General features: G+C 39.4%; 1 protein-coding gene across 2 annotated transcripts in view; it reads left to right on the top strand.

Annotated features, from left to right (window-relative positions):
- The window catches only part of gnb4a (guanine nucleotide binding protein (G protein), beta polypeptide 4a), a 72,302-nt gene that overhangs the window by 32,697 nt on the left and 13,714 nt on the right, over nt 1-25,891 (top strand). The window lies entirely within an intron of this gene.

Raw genomic sequence — 25,891 nt, 5'->3', positions numbered from 1 at the left:
ACTGAAATGAGTCTGACACACGAGAGTCTGTCGGCTCTGATAGCGTTGCATCACGTGCACCTGCGCAATATCATAGCCTATGATTTCCAAAAATATAGTACTATGTTGTCAACTAGTGATATCATCACAAGAACTTTTGAGGAATATGCAACATAATTTAGACAATTGTTTTTGTCATATGTATTATAATAACTGACAGACACTATCATTTCAGCCACTCGAACATAGGAGCTCAGTTCAGCTTCGCGGCTGAGACACGAATAGACTATTAACTTAAAGCTTTTACTCTTAACCCCTTAAACCCGAAGTGTACCGGCCCCGGGCACACACCCCCGTGAAAAAAAATAAGTTACTAAGCAACCACTGAATGTAATAACATAAAATATGTATCATTTTAAAGCTTAGAATCTCAGCTTTTCAATGCATCTATCCATGTTGGGATACTCTAAACAAGTGGTGAGTTATTAATCTAAAACGGAGTGTACCGCCTGAGGGCGCCACCTAGCTGTGAAAAATTAATTGTCAAATTTTTCAAAACTACTGCATTGATCAACACAAAATAGGTGTCATTTGAAAGCTTAGAGTCTAAACTTTACAATGCATGTAGCCATTATGATTATCTCCAAAGTAGTGATGAGTTATTTGCTGAAAAAAATCATAATTTATGGGGGGGGGGGGGGGGGGGGGATTATTATGTTCTGCCATGTGTCAATCACATCATACAGCTCAGATAGTCATGTGTCATATGTCATTTGAAAGGTCTCGTGGAGCAGAATACAACAAGCCTAATTGTTTTGGGCTTTGACTAAACTTTTAGCGAGTTTTTGTAAGTTAAGTCGGATTGTGGTTTTTTTAACGCAAAAGTTAAAGTGTGCAAATTTAACCTATCGTTTCTTAGGCAGGGTTATTACATTTGATCTAATGCACCAGTTCAGCTCGGAATCAAGAGGCATTACTTGCGTTTGTCTCGTGTGTCGTCTTACAAGGGGGATTCCCCTTTCCTGGCTGGACAGGGGTTTTCCCGGATCATTGATTCACTGAAGGTCTGGTCGACGTCCGGGGAAGCCAATCACGTGGCGTGTTGGCGGCTGGATGAAAGTCTTGTGGGCGTTGTTTGAAGTTGAAGCGCGCGGTTGGAGACTCGTTGAGAAGCTTTTGCGGCGAAACTTAACAGAACCCGAGACTTAACGGAAATAAAATAAACTTTAAGTAAAAGAAAGGAAAGTGAGGAGAAAGACAGATGGCCTGAATGAAATCGTTGTTTAACCCATTTTCTCTGATGTTGGTCTGTCACGATCGTCAGATCGTCTCCTGGGAGCTCTCCGTTCAGAACTCAACTCTGGCCAAACTGCTAGGACTTAGCTATCTCTGAACCGCGAACAGTCCGCGAACCAGCTCGAACCGAACTGGAACCGAACCAAACTGGCAAATTTGGAGTCTCTAACTCAATCCCTCTAGCGCCACCATCAGTCCAAAATTTGACTCATGTTTATGCTAATAACTTTTGAACCATAAGGGCTAGAAACAAAATTTTCCTTTTTTCCTCTGATTCCTTGGCTCAAGACGATTCGATTACACCCTATGACGTAGTTTTCCTTCATAAAAATTTTCCCGCCATTTTGAATTTTCCGAAAAACCTACTTTTGCAAACTCGTCCTAGACGGTTCATCCGATTTGCACGAAAATTGAACCAGATCATCTTCAGACCATGCTGACAAAAATCTTGCAAATCAAGTTGATTCGGTAAAGAGCACCTATCATGGCATTTAAAATGTTCCAAATATTGTTTTAGAAGTCCCCAACAACAGTTTTGCATGCATGCAATGACAAAAAAGACTTTAGTTTTCTTATAATATGCATTTATTAGGGCCCGAGCACCGATGGTGTGAGGACCCTATTGGATTTCGAAAGTTTATTATTATTATTAGGGCCCAAGCCCTGAAAGGGCGCAGAGCCCTATTGTTCTTCCTCAGATTATTCTTTGTTTTTTTTTTAAAATTTTTTTTTTTCGACTTCTCGGGTACTTTTGGGGCACTTAACATGCTCGAAAACTCTTGAAACTTCGCACGGGCGTCGGAATGCGCGGCCATCAGAGCCGGGCTGAAGCTGGTACCCGGGCGTGGCAGGGGGGCTCGACAGCGCCCCCTAAAGTGGGGTCTGAAAACTTGGTCCATATATCAAACACACTTGCACGTACATGTATGAAACTCGGTACACATATAGATCTCATCAGGCCGAACAACTTTCGTGCTCTAAGTTATGCGTCAGCCCTACAGGAAGTGAGCTATTATGGGTTGTTCGGAAAACGCATGCTCTGGAATTTAATATACTCCTCCGAGGCCATTTTTTCGATCATTGCCAAACTCGGTCAGCATGAAGAGAACATATCCAGGATGCTAAATTGCGAGCGGATTTTTGATATCTCAAATGGTTTGGCCGTGGCGAAGCAACGAATTTATGGCGAGAAAAGGGAAACAGGAAGTGTTATAACTTGTGCAAACATTGACTGGTTTGGATGAAACTTCAGCTGTGTGTTTGTTGTAAGAAGCCGATCACATGGATATGACTTTTGTGAGTCAAAGTTATAGCGCCACCAACTGGCAGCAGGAAGTGTGTCACTTTCAAAAATGCTTTGAATCACCATCTTATTTTGACCCGATTTATTTCAAACTTCATCAGTATAATGTGAAAACATGACAGATAGAGACGTATGAAATGGATTCCTGAAATTTCAAATACTGTTGCCATGGCAACGTGTCAAAGTTGAATAATCTTTTGGCTGTTTTGAGGCTCTTAGCATGCTTGAAATTGCTTGAAACTGCTTGAAACTCAACACACACATCAGAGATGTCAGTCAGTACACATGGACAAAGCCTCAGAAACGGGCGGGGATGAGGGGCTCTCTAGCGCCACCTTTTGACAAAAGTGGGGGGGTTAGTTTTATCTTCAGTCACCAAACTCGGTACATATATTGTTCTCTTCGAGCCGGACAACTTTCTAATTTACAGTCATTAGCTCCGACCAACAGGAAGTCAGATATTTTGGTTTGAAGGTGAATATTTATGTAATTCAGGGTCTGAGTTTTTACGTTCTCCTCGTAGGCGATTTATTCAATCTCCACCAAACTCGGTCAACATGAAACAAAGATACGGAAGATGCTAAAATGCGAACGAATATTGGATATCTCAAACGGTGTTGCCATGGCGAGGGATTAAATAAGGACAAAAAAAGGGGAACAGAAATTGTCTCATATCTTGTAAAATAATATTTTGATTTAAATTAAATTAAGATTGTATGTTTGGTAATTGAACTTAGATTAATTTAAAATGACTGTACTATTTTTCAGATGAATATATATATATTTTATAAATATTTATTTGTATAATGTATTGTGCCCGTGTGTGCTGCCCTTCCCTCAATGAACACAAGATGGCAGCAAGATGTGTGTGTGTGTGTGTGTGTGTGTGTGTGCTTCTGTGATTTCTGAGGACATACATTTGTAGACATTTCATGTGTCCCCGTACATATATTGTTCTCTTCGAGCCGGACAACTTTCTAATTTAACTAATTTAAAACTTTCTAATTTTAAATAAAAATGTCATGTGCTGTGTTTGCTAAGATCACGTATGATGCATATGCAGGGTATATGCAGGAATCCTGAAGTATATTTTAATACCTTTTTAAGACTTTTTTAAGACCTTCTCAAAATATTTAAAGACCTCATCGGCGATGAGAACAACTGTTGAGCAATAAAATAAAAATATATAATCATAAGCTATAACAAAAATATATATTAAATTAGGTGAGTGGATAGTTAAAAAAATTGCAATTACAAAAAGTAATTCTTGAAAAAACATCTCTGGACTAATTATCTTATCACCTGACAGCCGTGATTCCATGTACTCATTCAGACAGAACTCTTTTTTTAAAACAGAGGAGTGTGAGTGTGTTTTCTATACATGTGCTTTAAGGTCATGTGCTGTGTTTGCAAAGATCACTTTTGACACATTTGTCTTTAAATTCATTATTTACTGGCATAGTTCAAATTTATTTTAAAACAAAATTCACATTGTTTTCTACAAGTGTCTGTTTATAAGTGTCTTTTTTTCACAGAAAGTTTTTGTTTGAACGTGAATATTTGTATAATTCAGGGTCTGAGTTTTTACGTTCTCCTCGTAGGCGATTTATTCAATCTCCACCAAACTCGGTCAACGTGAAACGGAAGCTTAACGCATTAAAAATATTTAATGATGTTTTATTAAACAAAGTTCGGGAGGAGCACGTTCAGATAATTGACACAGGTGGAGGAGCATGTTCAGATAATTGACACAGGTGGAGAGTACTCAGCTAATCAACAAAGAGGTGTATATATACGCAGCCGTCTCACCTCCATTTTGTTGACAGTTCATCAGCATCCCTCCACCACCCCTTCTCCACGTTTCTGCTTTTAGTTCTAACCACTTACATACGGGGTACTCTGGGTTCGGGCCAAAGACCGAGCTCGAAGCCCTCCCCCCGGACAGCACGCCAAATACGCATTAAATTTACTCTATGAATTATATGTAAGTGTGAACTCGTGAAACGCAAATAACGCAGCGTCCGTTTTTATATCCATTTTTGCTTAGCGTTACATGATCACGCTCCTATTCATGTAAATGCTTCCAAGCGCGACAAGACACAAGAGAGCGCGCTGTATGCCAATGTCCTGTCTGTGTGTGTGTGTGTGTGTGTGTGTGTGTGTGTGTGTGTGTGTGTCAGTGTCCTGTCTGTGTGTGTGTGTGTGTGTGTGTGTGTGTGCCAGTGTCCTGTCTGTGTGTGTGTGTGTGTGTGTGTGTGTGTGTGTGTGTGTGTGTGTGTGTGTGTGTGTGTGTGTGTGTGTGTGTGTGTGTGTGTGTGTGTGTGTGTGTGTGTCAGTGTCCTGTCTGTGTGGATGCGTCTCATGTCAGCTAATCAAGGGACACTGACACACACACACACACACACACACACACTCGACGCATAGATAGACACGCGTTAGTTTCCTGCTCACATCGAGTTCTCTTTTGCTCTTGAACAACCAATAACACAGAGGATTTTGAGTATTCTCATATTAGAGTCTTAAATTAGTTAAATAACGTCTTAAATGAACTGAACCGCGGCTGTTCTTAAAGTGACAGTAGCACTGATGATGCCTGTCATTAATGTTCATCAAAGAACAACGGGAACAGAGAAAATTGTAGCTTTAATGATGATTCATCTATATTTGATTTATTATTTATGCAGTTAAGGAAGGTTTGATAACTATTACATTTCTGTATAACAGGTAAGGCCATGGGTAAATATAACATTTATTATTTTGGGTTTATGTAAAGATTGTTTTAAGTTCACTTAAATTAAAAGTTGTTTTTTAAAGCCTAATAAATGTTGAAATTGGGAGCTTTCAGTTATACTGTAATGTAACGTCATTAATGTTTCATAGAGACTTTAGTATCAGTGATACTGGCCTTCATTCATAAAAAATGACAACACAACACATATTTACAATATGCTGTCTTTAAATTGTTTCTAAATTAATTTGGAGAGTAACTGAAATTATTACAATATCAAAATATTAAAAACTTAAAATATTAAAAACTTGCGATTAATCGCGATTAATTACAGAAAAAAATGTGATTAATTAGTTAATTTTTTTGTTAACGATGCCCAGCACTAATATATATATTATAAATATTTCTTTGAATAATCTATTGTGCCTGTGTGTGCTGCCCTTCTCTCAATGAACAAAAGATGGCAGCATTGTGTTAGTTTTGAAACAGGATATAAAAAACATTCCATGTCTTTCTTTCTGCCACTCTCTCTTAGGCTTTCACAAATAACTATCACTTGAAATAAAAACGTCATGTGCTGTGTTTGCCAAGATCACATATGATGCAGATGTCTTTTAATGAATAATTTACTGATATAATTTAAATGTATTAAAAGTAAATTTCACATGGTTTTCTAAAAGTGGCTGTTTATAATAAACTTCCATAAAATGTAGACACGTATCTTACTCTTACCTGACACTGATATTAAAATCATCTTTGCATTTTACTGTGATTTGGCTCAATTTATAAAAAATTTTATAAAAAAAAATTTATTGGACCACCCATATTGAAATGAAAGCACGCTTTATGGTGCATAAGATTGGTGCACAAACGGTAGGTCAAAAACACATGAAGAGAAATGTTAGGATAATACAACATCAGCATTTGAATGGTATTGTGAACTCATTCCAATTTGACCTTTGACATCATCTGACATGAAATTAATTTAAATTTAATTGATCTCATAGATGTGGCTGTTGTGGTTCGTTGTCATAGCAGCACCAACTGCTGCAGTTAATGTGGTGAATTCAGATGACTTTGACATAGTCCTTTTAGTTTTTCCAATTTTAAATGCCTATTGCCTGCTGTGCACAGTTAAGCTGATGCCACCGGCGTGGCGGTGCCACCGGCTTGGGCCCGTCATCGCTGCTCGCAGCTTTAATTCTTCTTCTTCTTCTTCTCCCGAATGAATCGCTTTTTTGGGGGCCTAAACACGCTCGAAAACTCACAAAACTTTCAAAACTCGTCCAAATTGGCGAAAATTTACGTCTGTTATGGTATTCAGAATTAGGCGTGGCAAAATGGCTCGACAGCGCCACCTAACGTAGTGCCCCTCCCGCTACGTTTCACGTACAGCTATGAAATTCGGTATACACATGTAACAGCCCAATACCTACAAAAAAGTCTCTACGTGCAAAATCTGAAAACCAACAGGAAGTCAGATATTTTTAATTTTTTGTTGCAAAATGTGCCATTTCCAGACGTTGTACTTTAACGAACGCCTCCTAGAGATTTAATCAGATCAACATCATACTTGGTCAGTCTAATCTAAAGGCCTTTGCGACGTTAAATTGCGAAGATCTTGAGTTTTCCCTGAAGGGCGTGTCCGTGGCGGCCTCGCAAAATCTGATGTTTCGCCATGAAAAAGGAAGTTGTTGTAACTCGGACATACAATGTCCGATCTGCCCCAAACTTCACATGTTTTATTAGAGTCCTTGCCTGAAAACATCAACATGCCAATATTCAGTGACAGTCATAGCGCCACCTGTGGGCAACAGGAAATGGCATGTTTTACGCTGTGATTAACTCCTCCTAGAGATTTAATCAGATCAACATCATATTTGGTCAGTCTAATCTAAAGGCCTTGGTGATTGTTTTATTGTGAAGATCTTGAGTTTTCCCTGAAGGGCGTGTCCGTGGAGGCCTGTCAAAGTCTGATGTTTCGCCATGACAGAGGAAGCTGTTGTAAGTCAGACATACAATGTCCGATCTGCCCCAAACTTCATATGTTTGATAAGAGTCCTGGCCTGAAGACATCTACATATAAGTTTCAGAATTAGGCGTGGCAAAATGGCTCCATAGCGCCCCCTACAACATTTCAACTAAGTGCCCCTCCCGCTACGTTTCACGTACAGGTATGAAATTCGGTAGACACATGTAACAGCCCACTACCTACAAAAAAGTCTCTTGGTACGAAATCTGAAAACCAACAGGAAGTGAGATATTTTGATTTTTCTTTACTAAATTGATGCAAATTTTCCCATTTCCAGATGTTGTACTTTAATCAACTCCGCATAGAGATTTAATCAGATCAACATCATATTTGGTCAGTCTAATCTAAAGGCCTTTGCAACGTTAAATTGCGAAGATCTTGAGTTTTCACTGAAGGGTGTGTCCGTGGCGGCCTCGCAAAATCTGATGTTTTGCCATGAAACAGGAAGTTGTTGTAACTGGGACATACAAATGTCTGATCTGCCCCAAACTTCACATGTTTTATTAGAGTCCTTGCCTAAAGACATCAACATGCCAATATTCAGTGACAGTCATAGCGCCACCTGTGGGCAACAGGAAATGGCATGTTTAACACTGTGATGAACTCCTCATTGAGATGTAACCAAATCAACATCCTATTTGGTCAGTCTAATCTAAAGGCCTTGGTGATGTTATATTGTGAAGATCTTGAGTTTTCCCTGAAGGGCGTGTCCGTGGTGTCCTGACAAAGTCTGGTGTTTCGCCATGACACAGGAAACTGTTGTAAATCAGGCATACAATGTCTGATCTGCCCCAAACTTCACATGTTTGATAAGAGTCCTGACCTAATCCCATCTACATGCCAATATTCAGTTAGTCATAGCGCCACCCGCTGGCAACAGGAAATGGCATGCTTTATACTATAATTCTCTCCCAGAAATACTTTTAAATATGCCATGAAATCCCAAACATGCTAGAAACACAATGAATCTTGCAACACATGGAAACGTGCTACTGTATGTGATTTACGGCATTAAACAGGAAGTTGTTGTAACTCAGCTATACAATGTCTGATCTGCCTCAAACTTCACATGTTTGATAATAGTCCTGACCTGAAGACTACATGGCAATATTCAGTTATAGTCGAAGCGCCACCTGCTGGCAGAAGGAAGTGTGGCACATTGAAGTGAGTTTGCCATATTTCTCCTATATTGACCCGCTTAACTGCATGTCGCCCACTATTCACTGTTTTCCTGAGGCCACCGGGTGGCGGTGCATGTGCGAGGGCCCTTTCATCGCTGCTAGCAGCTTTAATTTTTACCTGTTTTTGACAGCGATTCTCAAATGATTCCTTTAGTGATTCACTTTTCAAAACCCCGCCTTTACGTGACGCTAATCTGCGGTGATTGGTCCGATGACCCAGTCAGTTGTGATTGGTATAGTCTGTGCAGATATTTTCGGAAACGGAACGCCCATCAAAGTCTTATTGTGACAGTAATTTGTTAATATGTGTCAGGAGTTATGAATATGAAAACCGTGTCTGTACCGTTTGATTGTAATATGAGCCTCAGCTGATCTCATTCATAAAAAAAACTCCTCTATTCTCCTCACGAAGACTCGCGACAAATCAACATCCCTCAGGGCTTTTAGTTCAAAAGTGTGCAGATGAGGAGACATATTGATAGATTCTCATATGTCTGTGTCAAATTTCTAAACAGAGGAGTATTTTTTTATTCAATACTTCCTCAAAATGCGCAGATATAGCCTAATCATGAGCGATTGAGTCTCTTATGTGTTGTTTTCAATTCATCCTGGCAGCCGGAGGGCGCTCTGTGCACATGTAGTCCATGTACAGACAGACGAAGAAGATACCATGTGCCATAATAAAAGTCCATAATAAAAGCTTCCTGAGATCGCAAAACATACATTTGACGACTAATAAACACTCAATCGCGACGATGTATGGTTTGTCTTCAAGCCACTTAGTCTTCAAATGCTCATCCTTGGGCAGATGCAAAAAGTTTGCTTTTGAGTCGCACTTCAGAACACAGGGTCTCGTCGCCATGATGTTTTCTAGTTTTCACTGGCGTCTTGGAGCGCAATAAGTGGGCGTGTCGTATTCAAATAACTTGACAAGTTGACGTCATCTAGTCAGAGAAAAAGCTTCGGTCTTCTAACGATTCTTAAAAATGACTCCGAGTCGACTCTTACTTTTGAAAGAAAATAACTATATATACGGTGCACTGTCATATTTCAAACTATGCAGGATGTTTTTGTTCACTTAGATCTATGTTACACACTACATGAAAGGTAAATTTCAAAATTCCATGATAGGTGCTCTTTAAATCGTTTTTGATTAACATGCAAACAAATTTTACGTAACGCTTGAAAAAACACACTTAAGGCAATATCTCCCCAACACTTTATTGTATTCAAACCAAACTTGGTACAAGTCATCACAAGCATGACTTGAGGCAACATGAAGTGTTTCGGCGCAGCGCCACCTACTGGTCCAGAGATACGAAAAATTGCTATTTTTGCTTATAACTTCTGAACTGTTTGTCCAAAAATCATAAAATTGGTCTCGTTAGATTCAGGACATCATGCCGAGTCGTCTGATATCCAAATTTACCATATCGGCCATTTTGACTGTCTGCCATTTTGAATTATGTGCTAAAATGCTGTATTTTATGAACGCTTGTTGTTGAAGTTGAGGCATGACGCCAAAATGACTCTTGAGGTTGTATCTCTGCAATGCTTTGACATATTGGCATCAAACTTTGCATGTGTCATTGTTCCCTTATTCTGACCACACCACATCAATTTCGTAACTGTGCCCCCTATTGGTCAAAAGTGATAAACCATTTTGGCCATTCCAAACACATTCGGCCATTTTGAATTGTGCTAAAATGCTGTATTTTATGAACGCATGAACGGATTGTTACGAAACTCTGTATGGGTCATCAGCACGATGCCCTGAAGGAGCCTGAGAAGTTTCGAAACAGCGCCACCTAGTGGATAATTTTTTTTTTCAAATGCTTATAACTTTGGGTAAGATTGACTTATTTTCATGGGAGTCACTTTTTTGGTCTCCTGAATCCTTGCCGAGTCCAACGATACCAGATTTGTCAGGTTTCAGCATATGGTCTGTGCAGCGTTGCATTTTAGCGCTTAAAAAACATTAGCTGATATCTTCGAAACTGCTACTCCCATTGAGAGGAAACCAGCGTCAGAAGTTCGGAAACATAGGTCGGTAGGTTTACGCTAATGCCCAAATGTCAAAATATTGATAGTAAGGGGGTGTAAAATCCAATCAAAGTCAGGTGTCAGTCATTTTTCATGTGTTTTATTCATATAAATGTCTAACTCTAAAACTAAAAGAGATATTTTCAACAAAATTGAAAAAGACATGTATGGGCTCACCTCCAAGGACACACAAAAAAAATGGCAGGATTGTGCCACTTGGTGGCGCTATAATGGAACAAAACATGAAATTCCCATTGACTACAATGCAGTATTATGATATAAAATGCTATGCTTCACAAATGAATTGTTGTATCATTACCAAACTTGGTATGTGCCATCAGCACCATGCCTTTAAGGTACTTAAAAGGTTTCAAAACAGCACCGCATGTGGTCCATACTTATAATGAAAAGGCCTCTTGAGGCTATATCTCTGCAATGACATATTGACACTATATTGACTCCCTGCTTTGATATATTGACACCAATCTTTGCATGTGTCATTGTTCCCTTATTCTGGCCACACCACATCAATGTAGTAACTGTGCCACCCATTGGTTGAAAGTGATGAATCATTAAATAATTATTATTTACTGTATTTATCATTTTACAGCTATTTTGCCTAAAATCACCTTAATAGGTCTTTAATTGCTCATTGCTGCAGTTGATCTGACATTGCCAGCCATTTTGGCATGTCTAGTCTTCTTCTTTGCGCTTGGCCCCGAGAATGGCTGCTTGCAGCTATATTTAGGGGTTCAAGCACGAAGTGCTGAAACCCTATTGTAATTGTATTGATTTTTATTAGGGGTTCAAGCACGAAGTGCTGAAACCCTATTGTATTTGTGCTGATTAGGGGTTCAAGAACGAAGTGCTGAACACCTATTGTATTTGTGCTGATTTTTATTAGGGGTTCAAGTACGAAGTGCTGAAACCCTATTGTATTTGTACCGGTTTTTATTATTATTATTCTGCCGTAAAACGCATCGTGCAGACCAAACCGTAAGGGCTGGAGCGTTGAAACTTTGTCAGATGGTAGCCCAAAAATCGAGGAGAGGTTATCAAAGTATGACCCCGATTGGCCAATAGGTGGCGCTATAGCAATCAATTGCGCGTAACTGCTCATAACTCCTAAACCGTAAGTTGTACACTCAAGTGTCTTATATCATTAGAAAGCTGAATACCTGACTTAAAAAAAGTGTCTTATATCATTAGAAAGCTGAATACCTGACTTAAAAAATGTATATCTCCGATTTCATTTCCGGTATGCAAATTCTTCCGCCATTTTGAATTTTGTTGAAAAACTACTTTTGCAAACTAGTCCCTGGATTTTAGCCCGATCGGAACCAAACCAGTGCAGAAATATTCTCTGGAGTCTGAATATCAATAATTATCGAAAAAAAGTTGAAATTTCTATTCACGGTTGCTAAGGGGCGGAAAACGATTGTTGTGGGAGGAGCCTATTTTACTAAAATGGCTATAACTCAAGATCAAAATGAGATATCTTTACCAAACTTTGTAAACATGTGTATGGGCTGAGTTTTGGGTCACGATAAAATAATCGCGACGATTGAACACTTGGTGGCGCTATAACACGAAAAAAACATGAAAATGGCTATAACCACCCGACCGCTAGTCCGATTGACTTGAAAAATGGTATGCAGTGTCTTGGTCCAAGGTACCATGTATGTCTATAAGGACATTGGCGTATCTCAAAAAACATGGCCGCCAAGGCCAATTAAATTTGAGCACCTATTAGACAAGGTTAACGGAGGCCGATCAGAACGAAACTCGAAGGGTATGTTTGACTTATGGCCCTAGAGGTCTATAAGAATTTTGAAAGAAATTGGCCACTAGTTGGCGCTAACAAGTTTTATGGCACTGTAATCACGTGGTGTTGAACACATCCACGAAATATGCATATCGTTTGATAGACCTCCTCATATTGAACAACTTTGCCTCTGGAACCATTGCTGTCAATCCAATTGTTCATTAAATATTTGCAATTATGTTTAAAACCTACTTTTGCAAACTAGTCCCTGGTTTTTTGCCCGATCAGAACCAAACCAGTCTAGGACAATTCTCTGGACTCTCTAGATCAATAATTATCAAAAAAAAGTCCAACTTTTGCATTTAGATGGCTATAACAGTGTCATTTAGAAGAGGGATGTAGCAAAATACACTCAATAGCCTATAAATCTTAATGGAAAACTCAAAACGTCACTAAAATTGTTATGTATATGTGACATAACATGCTGAAGAAGTGTGCAAAGTTTCATGGAGATTGGACCATAGGTGGCGCTATAACTGTTAAAAAGCTTTGAAAACCATGTATTCCCTATGATGAATTGCCTGTATTGGCTGTAAATGGTATTTTCCATCTCTGTAATCAGGTGGGGTTAAAACATCCACATAATATGCATATATTATGATAGATCTCCTCATGCTAAACAACTTTGCCTCAAGAACCAATACTGTCAATCAAATCGTTCATTAAATATTAACGATTATGTTAAAGGGGTGGTAAAACACATTCTTTTGAAGGCTTGACTGTGTTTGTGGGGTGCACTGTAACATGTGTTCATGCTTCGTTTTAAAAAAAAATGCCTTATTTTTCATATATTTGACCTTTATTCTACACTGCTCTGTCCCTCCTTGTAAAACGGTCTGATGCTTTCCGGGTTGTATGAAGCCAGTCCCTCAAAAATACGCGATGGGCTCAGATTGGTTAGCTGGCCCAGTGTGTTGTGATTCGCTAAACGCAGTGCACGTATGTCGGAAACGTCACGCCCCTTACCTTTATCGGAGGCTGTGCTTTGGTCAGTGTTAGAAACAACGGCGTCAATAAAACCATACCAATCTGAGCCCGAATCAGTAGATTATCTGTAGATAAACAATATATAAAAGCTCTAATCAAAGAATCATTTACACTAATGCCAGGTTTGCTGTTGAGATTTTAACGTTAGTGTTTGTAATGTTAGGTGTTCATCTGATAACGTTAAGTATGAATGAGCATTTAACAGACTGGTTTGCAGAACAGTGTTGTCATCTGTTTACTTCCTTGCTACAACCTTTTACAGGAAAACACAGAGATGAAAAATAAATCAGACTTACAGGTTGTGGCCCGTGAACAGCTTCTGTTTGTAAATCCAGCTTTCAGGACAAGCCGTTGTGCATATTCTGTATTGAACTCGCGAAGTTTGTGGAAGTTTGTGTTGTCCTCCGTGAAATGTGCAGCGCGCGCGTCGTGCATCCACGCACCGGCAGTGTTTTTTTCACGCAGCTGACGTTGTGCAAATCCGGCATTGAAATCGCGAAGACGGTGGATGCAGGGAGCCCTGCGCGCGCCTGATTCCCCGCTGACTCAAACACACGTGCATATAACATGTTTTATGTTAAACGCTCTGCAACGCACCCCTGTCCCTATGAAGGCTGAACAGAGCAAGTACCCCAGACCTGCAATCCGGATGAAAATAACAGCGTTTCCTTGGCATCGCGGCAACAACACTCCAGCCTACTATACCACAACAGCGCCGCGATACAAAATGGCCTCACCCCCCCTTATTTCATATTCCCCGGAGGAGGGGTTTATGTAAATATTGGGCCTGGTGATGTCAGCAAAACCTGGGTGAATGTGTAGTAGTCCCTAGCGGCCGTTTGCTGTAGTCCTTAGAAACTGATTTCATTAAAAGCAAATATCTCCCTTTGCTTTAAACTTTGAACGTTGTAACTTTGCAGATGTTGTTTATGCTCAAGCAGCAACATTACACGTTAGCTAAAGTTAGAATAGTGAAATCGTGGTTTACCACCCCTTTAAAAACCTCTTTTTGCAAACTAGTAATAGATTTTTCGACCTGATCAGAACCAAACCAGTGCAGTACAATTCTCTGGACTCTTTAGAGCAATAATTATAAAAAAAAGTTAAAATTACCCTGTTATAACCATTCAGATGCAAAAGTTTAAGATGTGGCCTTGACCAAGTGTCTCCAAATGCCTATATCTATTCAATGAATGTTCAGATCTACTTAAAAACAAGTCAGTACATGTATCCTATGCCTCTTAACAAGCATGAAAAATTTCAGACAGATCGGACAATATTTGCCTCTATAACAGTTAAAAAGGTGAAAATTACAGAGTTCATATCAAAATAATGGTATATTAAGCCAATAAGTGGTCGTTTGCTACCCCCCGCTGTTCATTTTATTGTACTACACACAAAATAATTGATCTCTAAGTCATATTTAACTGCTCATAACTCCTAAACCGTATGTCGTAGACTCAAGTGTCTTGTATCATTAGAAAGGTGAGTCCATGATGAACAAAACTAATATGTTAAACGAATGTTGTGGGAGGAGCCTATTTTACTAAAATGGCTATAACTCAAGAACAAAATGAGATATCTTAACCAAACTTGGTACACATGTGTATGGGCTTAGTCTTGGTTATAATAAGCCAATAAGTGGTCGTTTGCTGCCCCCCGCTGTTCATTTTATTGTACTACACACACAAAAATTGATCTATAAGTCATATTTAGACTTTAAAAAAATCACTATTTAAACGTTTACATCACATGTAGTCAAAATTAATCTATTAAGTATTACTACTGACAATTGTGTCACATTGAGAAATGTGAATCTTGAAAAAGACTTGCAGGAATTTTGTTATGTTTACTGCAACATCATATAGTTATAATGTCTGTATCTACAACATAATTTCTGTGTAGTCCAATGTTTCTGAATACACTTTTAATAATCTGATTAATAGTTACAAAGATCTATGTGAAATGATTATAGACCATAGCATTAAAAAAAATGTGTGTGTGTGTGTGTGTGTGTGTGTGTGTGTAAGCATGCATAATGGAACAACTGGTTTGAAGCCTGTTTCAGAGCCTATTTTACTAAAAGGGCTATAACTCAAGAACGAAATGAGATATCTTCACCAAACTTTGTACACATGTGCATGGGCTCAGTCTTTGGTCGCAGTAAAAATAATTGTGAGGATTGAACACTTGGTGGCGCTATAACATGAAGGAAACATGAAAAGGGCTATAACCACCCGACTGCTAGTCCGATTGACTTGAAAGTTGGTATGCAGTGTCTTAGTCCAAGGTACCATGCATGTCTATGAGGAATATGGTGTAACTCAAAAAACATGGCCGCTATTGGCCAATGAAATTTGAGAACCTATTAGACAAGGTTAACGGAGGCCGATCGGAACAAAACTTGATGGGCATGTTTGACTCATGGCCCTAGAGGTCTATAAGAATTTAAAGAAATTGGCCACTAGCAGGCGCTAACGAGTTTTATGGCTCTAATCACGTCATGTTTCACATATTCCCACAATATTGATATCATTTGATAGGTCTCCTCATACTAAACAACTTTGCCTCTAGAATCATTGCTGTCAATCAAATCTTTCATTAAATATTCACCATTATGTTAAAAACCTAATTTTGCAAACTAGTCCCTGTTTTTCTGCCCGATTGGAACCAAACCAGTCTGGGACAATTCTCTGGACTCTCTAGATCAATAATTATCAAAAGAAAGTTGAACTTTTGCATTTGGATGGCTATAACAGGGTCATTTAGAAAAGAGACGTGGCAAAATACACTCAAAAGCCTATAAATTCTAAGGGACAACTCAAAACTTCACGAAAATTGGTGTGCATGTATGACATTAAATCCTTAACAAGCATGCAAAGCTTTACAGAGATCGGACCATAGGTGGCACTATAACTGTTAAAAACCATATGTTTCCTATGGTAAATTGCCTGTAATTTAAGTTTTCCATCTATTATTTCAGTGTTTAAAATCTTGCTAAATAAAACCTAATGTCTTTTGATGCTTGTGTGCTTAAAGGCCTTAAAGGCTTGAACCCCGCTAAATGCTGCTAGCAGCTTTAATTATATGATGTAATTACGTTGCTGTCTTGACGCCAGCCAATCACTGCATTGCTGATCGTGGTTTCGAGTATCGATGCATCTGCCCTCTTCAGGGAACACAAGAACGCGCAGTGATCTTAGATCATTTAATCCAGATATTTTAATCCAATCCGCAAATTCGTTTGAAGAACCAAATTAGCCTGAGATCAGTTATCACGATTAAAAGATCTGGGATCTGTCAAATCATCTCAGATGTAATAAGCAACGTACGAAGAACGGGCCCCTGGCCAGATGGTAGGCCTCAACTTGGGGACAACCTATCAGAGTATGACCCCGAATGGCCCATAGGTGGCGCTACAGCAAACAAAAGTTCAAAATTGCTCATAACTCTTAGACTGTTTGTCCCAGGATCAAGTGTCTTATATCGTTGGAATCCTTGGCTCAAGGCGGACAAAATGGCTATCTCCGATTTTGATGTAGGCAGGGAAAATGTTCTGCTATGTTGAATTTTGTCCAAAACCTACTTTTGCGAACTAGTCCCTGGTTTTTCGCCCGATCGGAACCAAACCAGTCTAGGACAATTCTCTGGACTCTAGATCAATAATTATCGAAAAAAAGTTGAACTTTTGCATTTGGGTGGCTGTAACAGGGTCATTTAGAAAAGGGGCGTGGCAAAAAACACTAAAAAGCCTATAAATCCCAAATGAAAACTCAGAACTTCACCAAAATTGAAGAGCATATGTGTCAGAACATGGTGAGGAAGCATGCAGAGTTTCATGGAGATTGGACCATAGGTGGCGCTATAACTGGCAAAAAGCCTTCATTCTTATTAGGGGTTCAAGCATGAAATGCTGAAACCCTATTGTAATTGTAGGGATTCGTAAAACGCATCGTGCAGGCCAAACCGTAAGGCCTAGAGACATGAAACCTGGCCAGATGGTAGGCCTCAGTTTGGGGACAACCTATCAGAGTATGACCCCGAATGGCCCATAGGTGGCGCTACAGCAACCAAAAGTTCAAAATTGCTCATAACTCTTAGTCTGTTTGTCCCAGGATCAAGTGTCTTGTATCGTTGGAATCCTTGGCTCAAGGCGGACAAAATGGCTATCTCCGATTTGCTCGCCCTTCAGGCACCAATTTCGAGTAAATAGCATTTTTTTGAAAAACCTATTTTTGCGAACTTCTCCTAGGTTTTTTTAGCGGTAATTTAGCGCTTAAAAAACATTAGCTGATATCTTCGAAACCGCTAGTCCGATCGAGACGAAACCAGCGCCAGAAAATCGGAAACATAGGTCGATAGCCATATGTTAAAGCCCAAATGTCAAAATATTGATAGTAAGGGGTAGTAAAATCCAATCAAAGTCAAGTGTCAGTCATTTTTTACATGTTTTTTCATATAAATGTCTATAACTCCAAAACGAAATGAGATATTTTCACCAAAATTGACACACACATGTATGGGCTCACTCCGATGACACATAAAAAAAATTGTAGGATTTTGCCTCTTGGTGGCGCTATAATAGAACAAAACATGACATTGGCACTATACAACTCAGTGTTTTAATGTGGTGTTTTAACGGTTTTGCTTCAAATGTCTATACTCATTTTTTCAGTTGGTCTGCTGCTATCTTCCTTGTTTGCTTCTGTTGCGCTTGGCCCCGTTAATGGCTGCTTGCAGCTATATTTAGGGGCCAAGCACCGAAGGTGCGGGCACCTATTGAAATCGTTCGATTTCTTATTATTAGGGGCCAAGCACCGAAGGTGCGGGCACCTATTGAAATCGTTCGATTTCTTATTATTAGGGGCCAAGCACCGAAGGTGCGGGCACCTATTGAAATCGTTCGATTTCTTATTATTAGGGGCCAAGCACCGAAGGTGCGGGCACCTATTGAAATCGTTCGATTTCTTATTATTATTATTATTCCGCCGAAAGTCTATGGCAGCCCATAGAACCGCTTGCGGGAAAGTTGTGAAATTTGGCACACAGATAGAGGACAGTCCCAGCATTAACCACACCAATTTTGGAATCTCTAAAACAATCCCTCTAGCGCCACCACCTGTCCAAAGTTTGACTCATGTTTTTGCTAATAACTTTTGAACCATAAGGGCTAGAAACAAAATTCTTTTTTCCTCTGATTCCTTGGCTCAAGCCGATTCGATTGCACCCTATGACGTCACTTTCCGTCATAAAAATTTTCCCGCCATTTTTAATTAACCGAAAAAACTACTTTTGCGAACTCCTCCTAGGCCGTTGCTCCAATTTGCATGAAAATTGAACCAGATCATCTTCAGACTCTGCTGACAAAAGCGTATTAGACTCGAGATGATTAGTCAAACTGTTATTGAACAACGCTCGAATTAAATCGACAAAGTGCATGCAAAAATGAAAGTCAGGCTTTATCTCCGAAACACTTTAGCATATTCTTACCAAACTTGGTGTGTGTTATGCCAACCATGACCTGAGGCTGCCTGCAGCGTTTCGGCGCAGTGCCACCTAGTGGTCCAGAGATACAGAAATTGGATATTTTGGATTATAACTTAAGAACGCTTTAGCCAAATATCACAAAACTGGTCTCTTTAGAGTCGGGGCATCACGCCGAGTCAAACCATACCCAATTTTCCCATATCAACCATTTTGGGCGTCGGCCATTTTTAATTTTGTCAGAAAGTGCTATGTTTTACAAACGCATTGGCGTATCGTTACGAAACTCGGTGTGTGTCTTTGTCACCAAGCCCTGAAAGTACACAAAAAGTTTCAAGGCAGCGCCACCTTGTGGACAAAAGTTATAGTGAATTTTCCAATAATGCTAATAACTTTTGATTAAATTTGACTATTGTCATAAAAATGGTTTCAATATATTCCTTGGGTCATGCCAAGAACATAGATCCCAATTTTGCCATATTTGGCCAAACATTCTGTTCGCCATTTTGATTTCCTTCAGAAACCTACTTTTTCGAACTCCTCCTAGACTATTTGCCTGATTTTCACCAAAATCGAATCGTAACATCTTCAGACCATGACAGCAAAAAGTTATTAATTTCGTGTCAACAGACAAAACCGTTTTCATATACTGCAGCGACAAAGTTGAGCCATGATGCCAAAATGACTCTTGAGGCTGTATCTCTGCAATGCTTTGACATACTGACACCAAACTTTGCCTTTGTCATTGTCATCTCACTCTGACCACACCACATCAATTTCGTTACTGCGCCACCTATTGGTCAAAAGTGACAAACCATTAAATCATATTATTAGTGACTGTATATATGATTTTTCAGCCATTTTTGCCTAAAATCATCTTAAAATGCCTTTAATTGCTCATTGTTTCAGTTGGTCTAACCCTCCCAGCCATGGTGGCATGTCTTGTCTTGTTCTTTGCGCTTGGCCCCGTTAATGGCTGCTCGCAGCTATATTTATTATTATTATTATTATTATTATTATTATTATTATTATTATTATTATTATTATTCCGCCGAAAGTCTATGGCAGCCCATAGAACCGCTTGCGGGAAAGTTGTGAAATATGGCACACAGATAGAGGACAGTCCCAGCATTAACCACACCAATTTTGGAATCTCTAAAACAATCCCTCTAGCGCCACCACCTGTCCAAAGTTTGACTCATGTTTTTGCTAATAACTTTTGAACCATAAGGGCTAGAAACAAAATTCTTTTTTCCTCTGATTCCTTGGCTCAAGCCGATTCGATTGCACCCTATGACGTCACTTTCCGTCATAATAATTTTCCCGCCATTTTTAATTAACCGAAAAAACTACTTTTGCGAACTCCTCCTAGGCCGTTGCTCCAATTTGCACGAAAATTGAACCAGATAATCTTCAGACTCTGCTGACAAAAGCGTATTAGACTCGAGATGATTAGTCAAACTGTTATTGAACAACGCTCGAATTAAATCGACAAAGTGCATGCAAAAATGAAAGTCAGGCTTTATCTCCGAAACACTTTAGCATATTCTTACCAAACTTGGTGTGTGTTATGCCAACCATGACCTGAGGCTGCCTGCAGCGTTTCGGCGCAGTGCCACCTAGTGGTCCAGAGATACAGAAATTGGATATTTTGGATTATAACTTAAGAACGATTTAGCCAAATATCACAAAACTGGTCTCTTTAGAGTCGGGGCATCACGCCGAGTCAAACCATACCCAATTTTCCCATATCAACCATTTTGGGCGTCGGCCATTTTTAATTTTGTCAGAAAGTGCTATGTTTTACAAACGCATTGGCGTATCGTTACGAAACTCGGTGTGTGTCTTTGTCACCAAGCCCTGAAAGTACACAAAAAGATTCAAGGCAGCGCCACCTTGTGGACAAAAGTTATAGTGAATTTTCCAATAATGCTAATAACTTTTGATTAAATTTGACTATTGTCATAAAAATGGTTTCAATATATTCCTTGGGTCATGCCAAAAACATAGATCCCAATTTTGCCATATTTGGCCAAACATTCTGTTCGCCATTTTGATTTCCTTCAGAAACCTACTTTTTCGAACTCCTCCTAGACTATTTGCCTGATTTTCACCAAAATCGAAGCGTAACATCTTCAGACCATGACAGCAAAAAGTTATTAATTTCGTGTCAACAAACAAAACCGTTTTCATATACTGCAGCGACAAAGTTGAGCCATGATGCCAAAATGACTCTTGAGGCTTTATCTCTGCAATGCTTCGACATACTGACACCAAACTTTGCCTTTGTCATTGTCATCTCACTCTGACCGCACCACATCAATTTCGTTACTGCGCTACCTATTGGTCAAAAGTGACAAACCATTAAATCATATTATTAGTGACTGTATATATGATTTTTCAGCCATTTTTGCCTAAAATCATCTTAAAATGCCTTTAATTGCTCATTGTTTCAGTTGGTCTAACCCTCCCAGCCATGGTGGCATGTCTTGTCTTGTTCTTTGCGCTTGGCCCCGTTAATGGCTGCTCGCAGCTATATTTATTATTATTATTATTATTATTATTCCGCCATGGAAGTCTATGGCAGCCCATAGAACCGCTTGCGGGAAAGTTGTGAAATTTGGTACACTGATAGAGGTTATTACCAATAGTACCCACACCAATTTTGGAGTCTCTAAATCAATCTCTCTAGCGCCACCACCTGTCCAAAGTTTGACTCATGTTTTTGCTAATAACTTTTGAACCATAAGGGCTAGAAACAAAATCTTTTTTTCTTTCGATTTATTGGTTTAAGCCGATTCGATCGCACCCTATGACGTCATTTACATCATTACAATGTTCCCGCCATTTTGAATTAACCGAAACCCAACTTTTTCAAACTCCCCCTAGGCCGTTGGTCCGATTTACACGAAAATTGAACCAGATCATCTCCAGACAGTGTTGACAAAAAAACAATGGAATTCAAGTTGATTCGTTAAATCGTTTTTGATTTACACGCAAACAAATTTTACGTAATGCTTGAAAAAACACACTTAAGCCAATATCTCCGCAACGCTTTATCGTATTCAAACCAAACTTGGTACAAGTCATCACAAGCATGACTTGAGGCAACATGCAGCGTTTCGGCGCAGCGCCACCTACTGGTCCGGAGATACGAAAAATGGCTATTTTTGCTTATAACTTCTGAACTATTTGTCCAAAAATCATAAAAGTGATCTCGTTAGATTCAGGACGGCATGCCGAGTCGTCTGATATCCAATTTTACCATATCGGCCATTTTGACTGTCGGCCATTTTGAATTATGTTCTAAAATGCTGTATTTTATGAACGCATGATAGGGATGGGCGATATCTTATCGTTTGCGATATACCGGTAAAAATTCTCCCCACGATAAGAATTTGTCTTCCCGCGATAATAACGATAAAGCCTAGTTGATGGCGCGACCCATCCGCACAGTGCCGTCGCTGGCCGTGTTGATGCCCTAAGCGTTATTACTTTATGATGGCCGTGGTGGCTGCGTTCGTCACTTAGTATATATGAACTTTTCTTGTGGTGCTCCCCGCAGCACTTGGTGCCCTACGCGGAGCGCGTGATGGGAGCGGCGGCACTGAATCCGCATCTCACGTGCAGAGCTGCGGAAGAGTTCATAGCTAAACGAGGGGCTACCTGAGGGCAATCTGAACCTGTACATACAGATGTATTTTCACTCGCTGAGCACTTGGACTGACCGCTTAAGAGATTCGCTCTGTCTCAATCGATCGGTAAAGCACACTATTTCAGTTCATCTCAATGAATGCGCGCAGTGTATTTGACGCACATTAAACGCTAGTGTGAGGCGCGCGACTGAGAGCGCTCCGTGACACACACACTCAAAGAGAGAGCGAGAGAGTCTTACACAACACAGAATTGACGTGCTACATGTAAACAATATCCTTTGTTGTATTTTCCTGTAAAATAAAGGTGTTTATTTGGAATTATTCAGCCTTTCGTGAACAGGAAGAGACGAATGCACAAACCAAACGGGAATCTCATAGGCTGTGCCTGTTTTGATTTCAGCAAATCAGTTCGAATGAGCGCTGACAACGTGATTAATATTCATGAACCCAGAAGCTCATTAATCCTTAGTGCAGTTTATTTTTATTAGTTGAAGAATTCGTGGTATTATTTTATCAACTCAAATGACTGAAGTTCTATAATTAAATCCTTATTTGTAACTTTTTTGTAATCTGAAGACATGGTTGGGATAATTACTTTTGCTGTTTCTGCTATTTTTACCACTGTTTGCACCATGAGTGTATGAATACAGAATCGGTTTACATTTAAAACTTGTCATTGATTTGAATTATTATTGTTTGTATTGTGTGATGTTTTTCAGCACAGTTGCACTATTTAAACATTACCTGCACTTTTACAGAAGACAATTATATCTGCAACTTTTCCATTTCTGAAAAGGCTGGTGTGGAATTTTACATAAAAAAAATAAATGTATATATATTATGTATTATAGGAGCCTATTTGATGACAGGTACGTTTTAAGTAAGATCATTTGTTTTTCTGAGTCTGCATGCAGAATGCATGCAGCTCTCACTTGTATCCAAAAACATGGGGAATGATACTACATTTATCGTCATTGATATCGTTATCGCAATAAATACTAGAAAATATCGGGATAAATTTTTAAGTCCATATCGCCCATCCCTAACGCATGAACGGATTTTTACGAAACTCGGTATGGGTCATCAGCACGATGTTCTGAAGTAGCCTGACAAGTTTCAAAACAGCGCCACCTAGTGGATAATTTTTTTTTTCAAACGCCTATAACTTTAAGTGGGGTTGACTTATTTTCATGGGACTAACTTTTTTTGTCTCCTGAATCCTTGCCAAGTCCAACGATACCAGACTTGCCAGGTTTCAGCGTATGGTTTGTGCAGCACGGTAATTTAGCGCTTAAAAAACATTAGCTGATATCTTCGAAACCGCTAGTCCGATCGAGACGAAACCAGCGCCAGAAAATCGGAAACATAGGTCGATAGCTATACGTCAATGCCCAAATGTCAAAATATTGATAGTAAGGGGTAGTAAAATCCAATCAAAGTCAAGTGTCAGTCATTTTTTACATGTTTTTTCATATAAATGTCTATAACTCCAAAACGAAATGAGATATTTTCACCAAAATTGACACACACATGTATGGGCTCAATCCGATGACACATAAAAAAAATTGTAGGATTGTGCCTCTTGGTGGCGCTATAATAGAACAAAACATGACATTGGCACTGTACAACTCAATGTTTTAATGTGGTGTTTTAACGGTTTTGCTTCAAATGTCTTTACTCATTTTTTCAGTTGGTCTGCTGCTATCTTCCTTGTTTGCTTCTGTTGCGCTTGGCCCCGTTAATGGCTGCTTGCAGCTATATTTATTATTATTATTATTATTCCGCCATGGAAGTCTATGGCAGCCCATAGAACCGTTTGCGGGAAAATTATAAAATTTGGTACACTGATAGAGGTCATTACCAATAGTACCCACACCAATTTTGGAGTCTCTAAATCAATCTCTCTAGCGCCACCACCTGTCCAAAGTTTGACTCATGTTTTTACTAATAACTTTTGAACCATAAGGGCTAGAAACAAAATCTTTTTTTATTTCGATTCATTGGTTCAAGCCGATTCGATCGCACCCTATGACGTCATTTCCGTCATTACAATGTTCCCGCCATTTTGAATTAACCGAAACCCAACTTTTTCGAACTCGTCCTAGGCCGTTGGTCCTATTTTCACGAAAATTGAACCAGATCATCTCCAGACAGTGTTGACAAAAAAACATGGAATTCAAGTTGATTCGTTAAATTGTTTTTGATTAACACGCAAACAAATTTTACGTAACGCTTGAAAAAACACACTTAAGGCAATATCTCCGCAACGCTTTATTGTATTCAAACCAAACTTGGTACAAGTCATCACAAGCATGACCTGAGGCAACATGCAGCGTTTCGGCGCAGCGCCACCTACTGGTCCAGAGATACGAAAAATGGCTATTTTTGCTTATAACTTCTGAACTGTTTGTCCAAAAATCATAAAAGTGGTCTCGTTAGATTCAGGACGGCATGACGAGTCGTCTGATATCCAATTTTACCATATCGGCCATTTTGACTGTCGGCCATTTTGAATTATGTACTAAAATGCTGTATTTTACGAACGCATGAACGGATTGTTACGAAACTTGGTATGGGTCATCAGCACGAGAACCGGAAGTAGCCTGGCAAGTTTCGAAACAGCGCCACCTAGTTGATAATTTTTTTTTTTCAAACGCTTATAACTTTGGGTGGGGTTGACTTATTTTCATGGGACTAACTTTTTTTGTCTCCTGAATTTTTGCCGAGTCCAACGATACCAGATTTGCCAGGTTTTGGCATATGGTTTGTGCAGCGCGGTAATTTAGCGCTTAAAAAACGTTAGCCGATATCTTCGAAACCGCTAGTCCGATCGAGACGAAACCAGCGCCAGAAAATCGGAAACATAGGTCGTTAGCTGTATGTTACAGCCCAAATGTCAAAATATTGATAGTAAGGGGTAGTAAAATCCAATCAAAGTCAAGTGTCAGTCATTTTTTACATGTTTTTTCATATAAATGTCTATAACTCCAAAACGAAATGAGTTATTTTCACCAAAATTGACACACACACATGTATGGGCTCACTCCGATGACACATAAAAAAAATTGTAGGATTGTGCCGCTTGGTGGCGCTATAATAGAACAAAACATGACATTGGCACTATACAACTCAATGTTTTAATGTGGTGTTTTAACGGTTTTGCTTCAAATGTCTTTACTCATTTTTTCAGTTGGTCTGCTGCTATCTTCCTTGTTTGCTTCTGTTGCGCTTGGCCCCGTTATTAGGGGCCAAGCACCGAAGGTGCGGAGGCACCTATTGTAATCGTTAGATTTCTTATTATTAGGGGCCAAGCACCGAAGGTGCGGAGGCACCTATTGTAATCGTTAGATTTCTTATTAGGGGCCAAGCACCGAAGG

Source organism: Gobio gobio (genome assembly GCF_949357685.1).
Source record: "Gobio gobio genome assembly, chromosome: 6".
Classification (NCBI taxonomy): Eukaryota; Metazoa; Chordata; class Actinopteri; order Cypriniformes; family Gobionidae; genus Gobio; species Gobio gobio.
The sequence above is the reverse complement of the archived record's forward strand: the minus strand, read 5'-3'. Positions and strand labels throughout refer to the sequence as shown.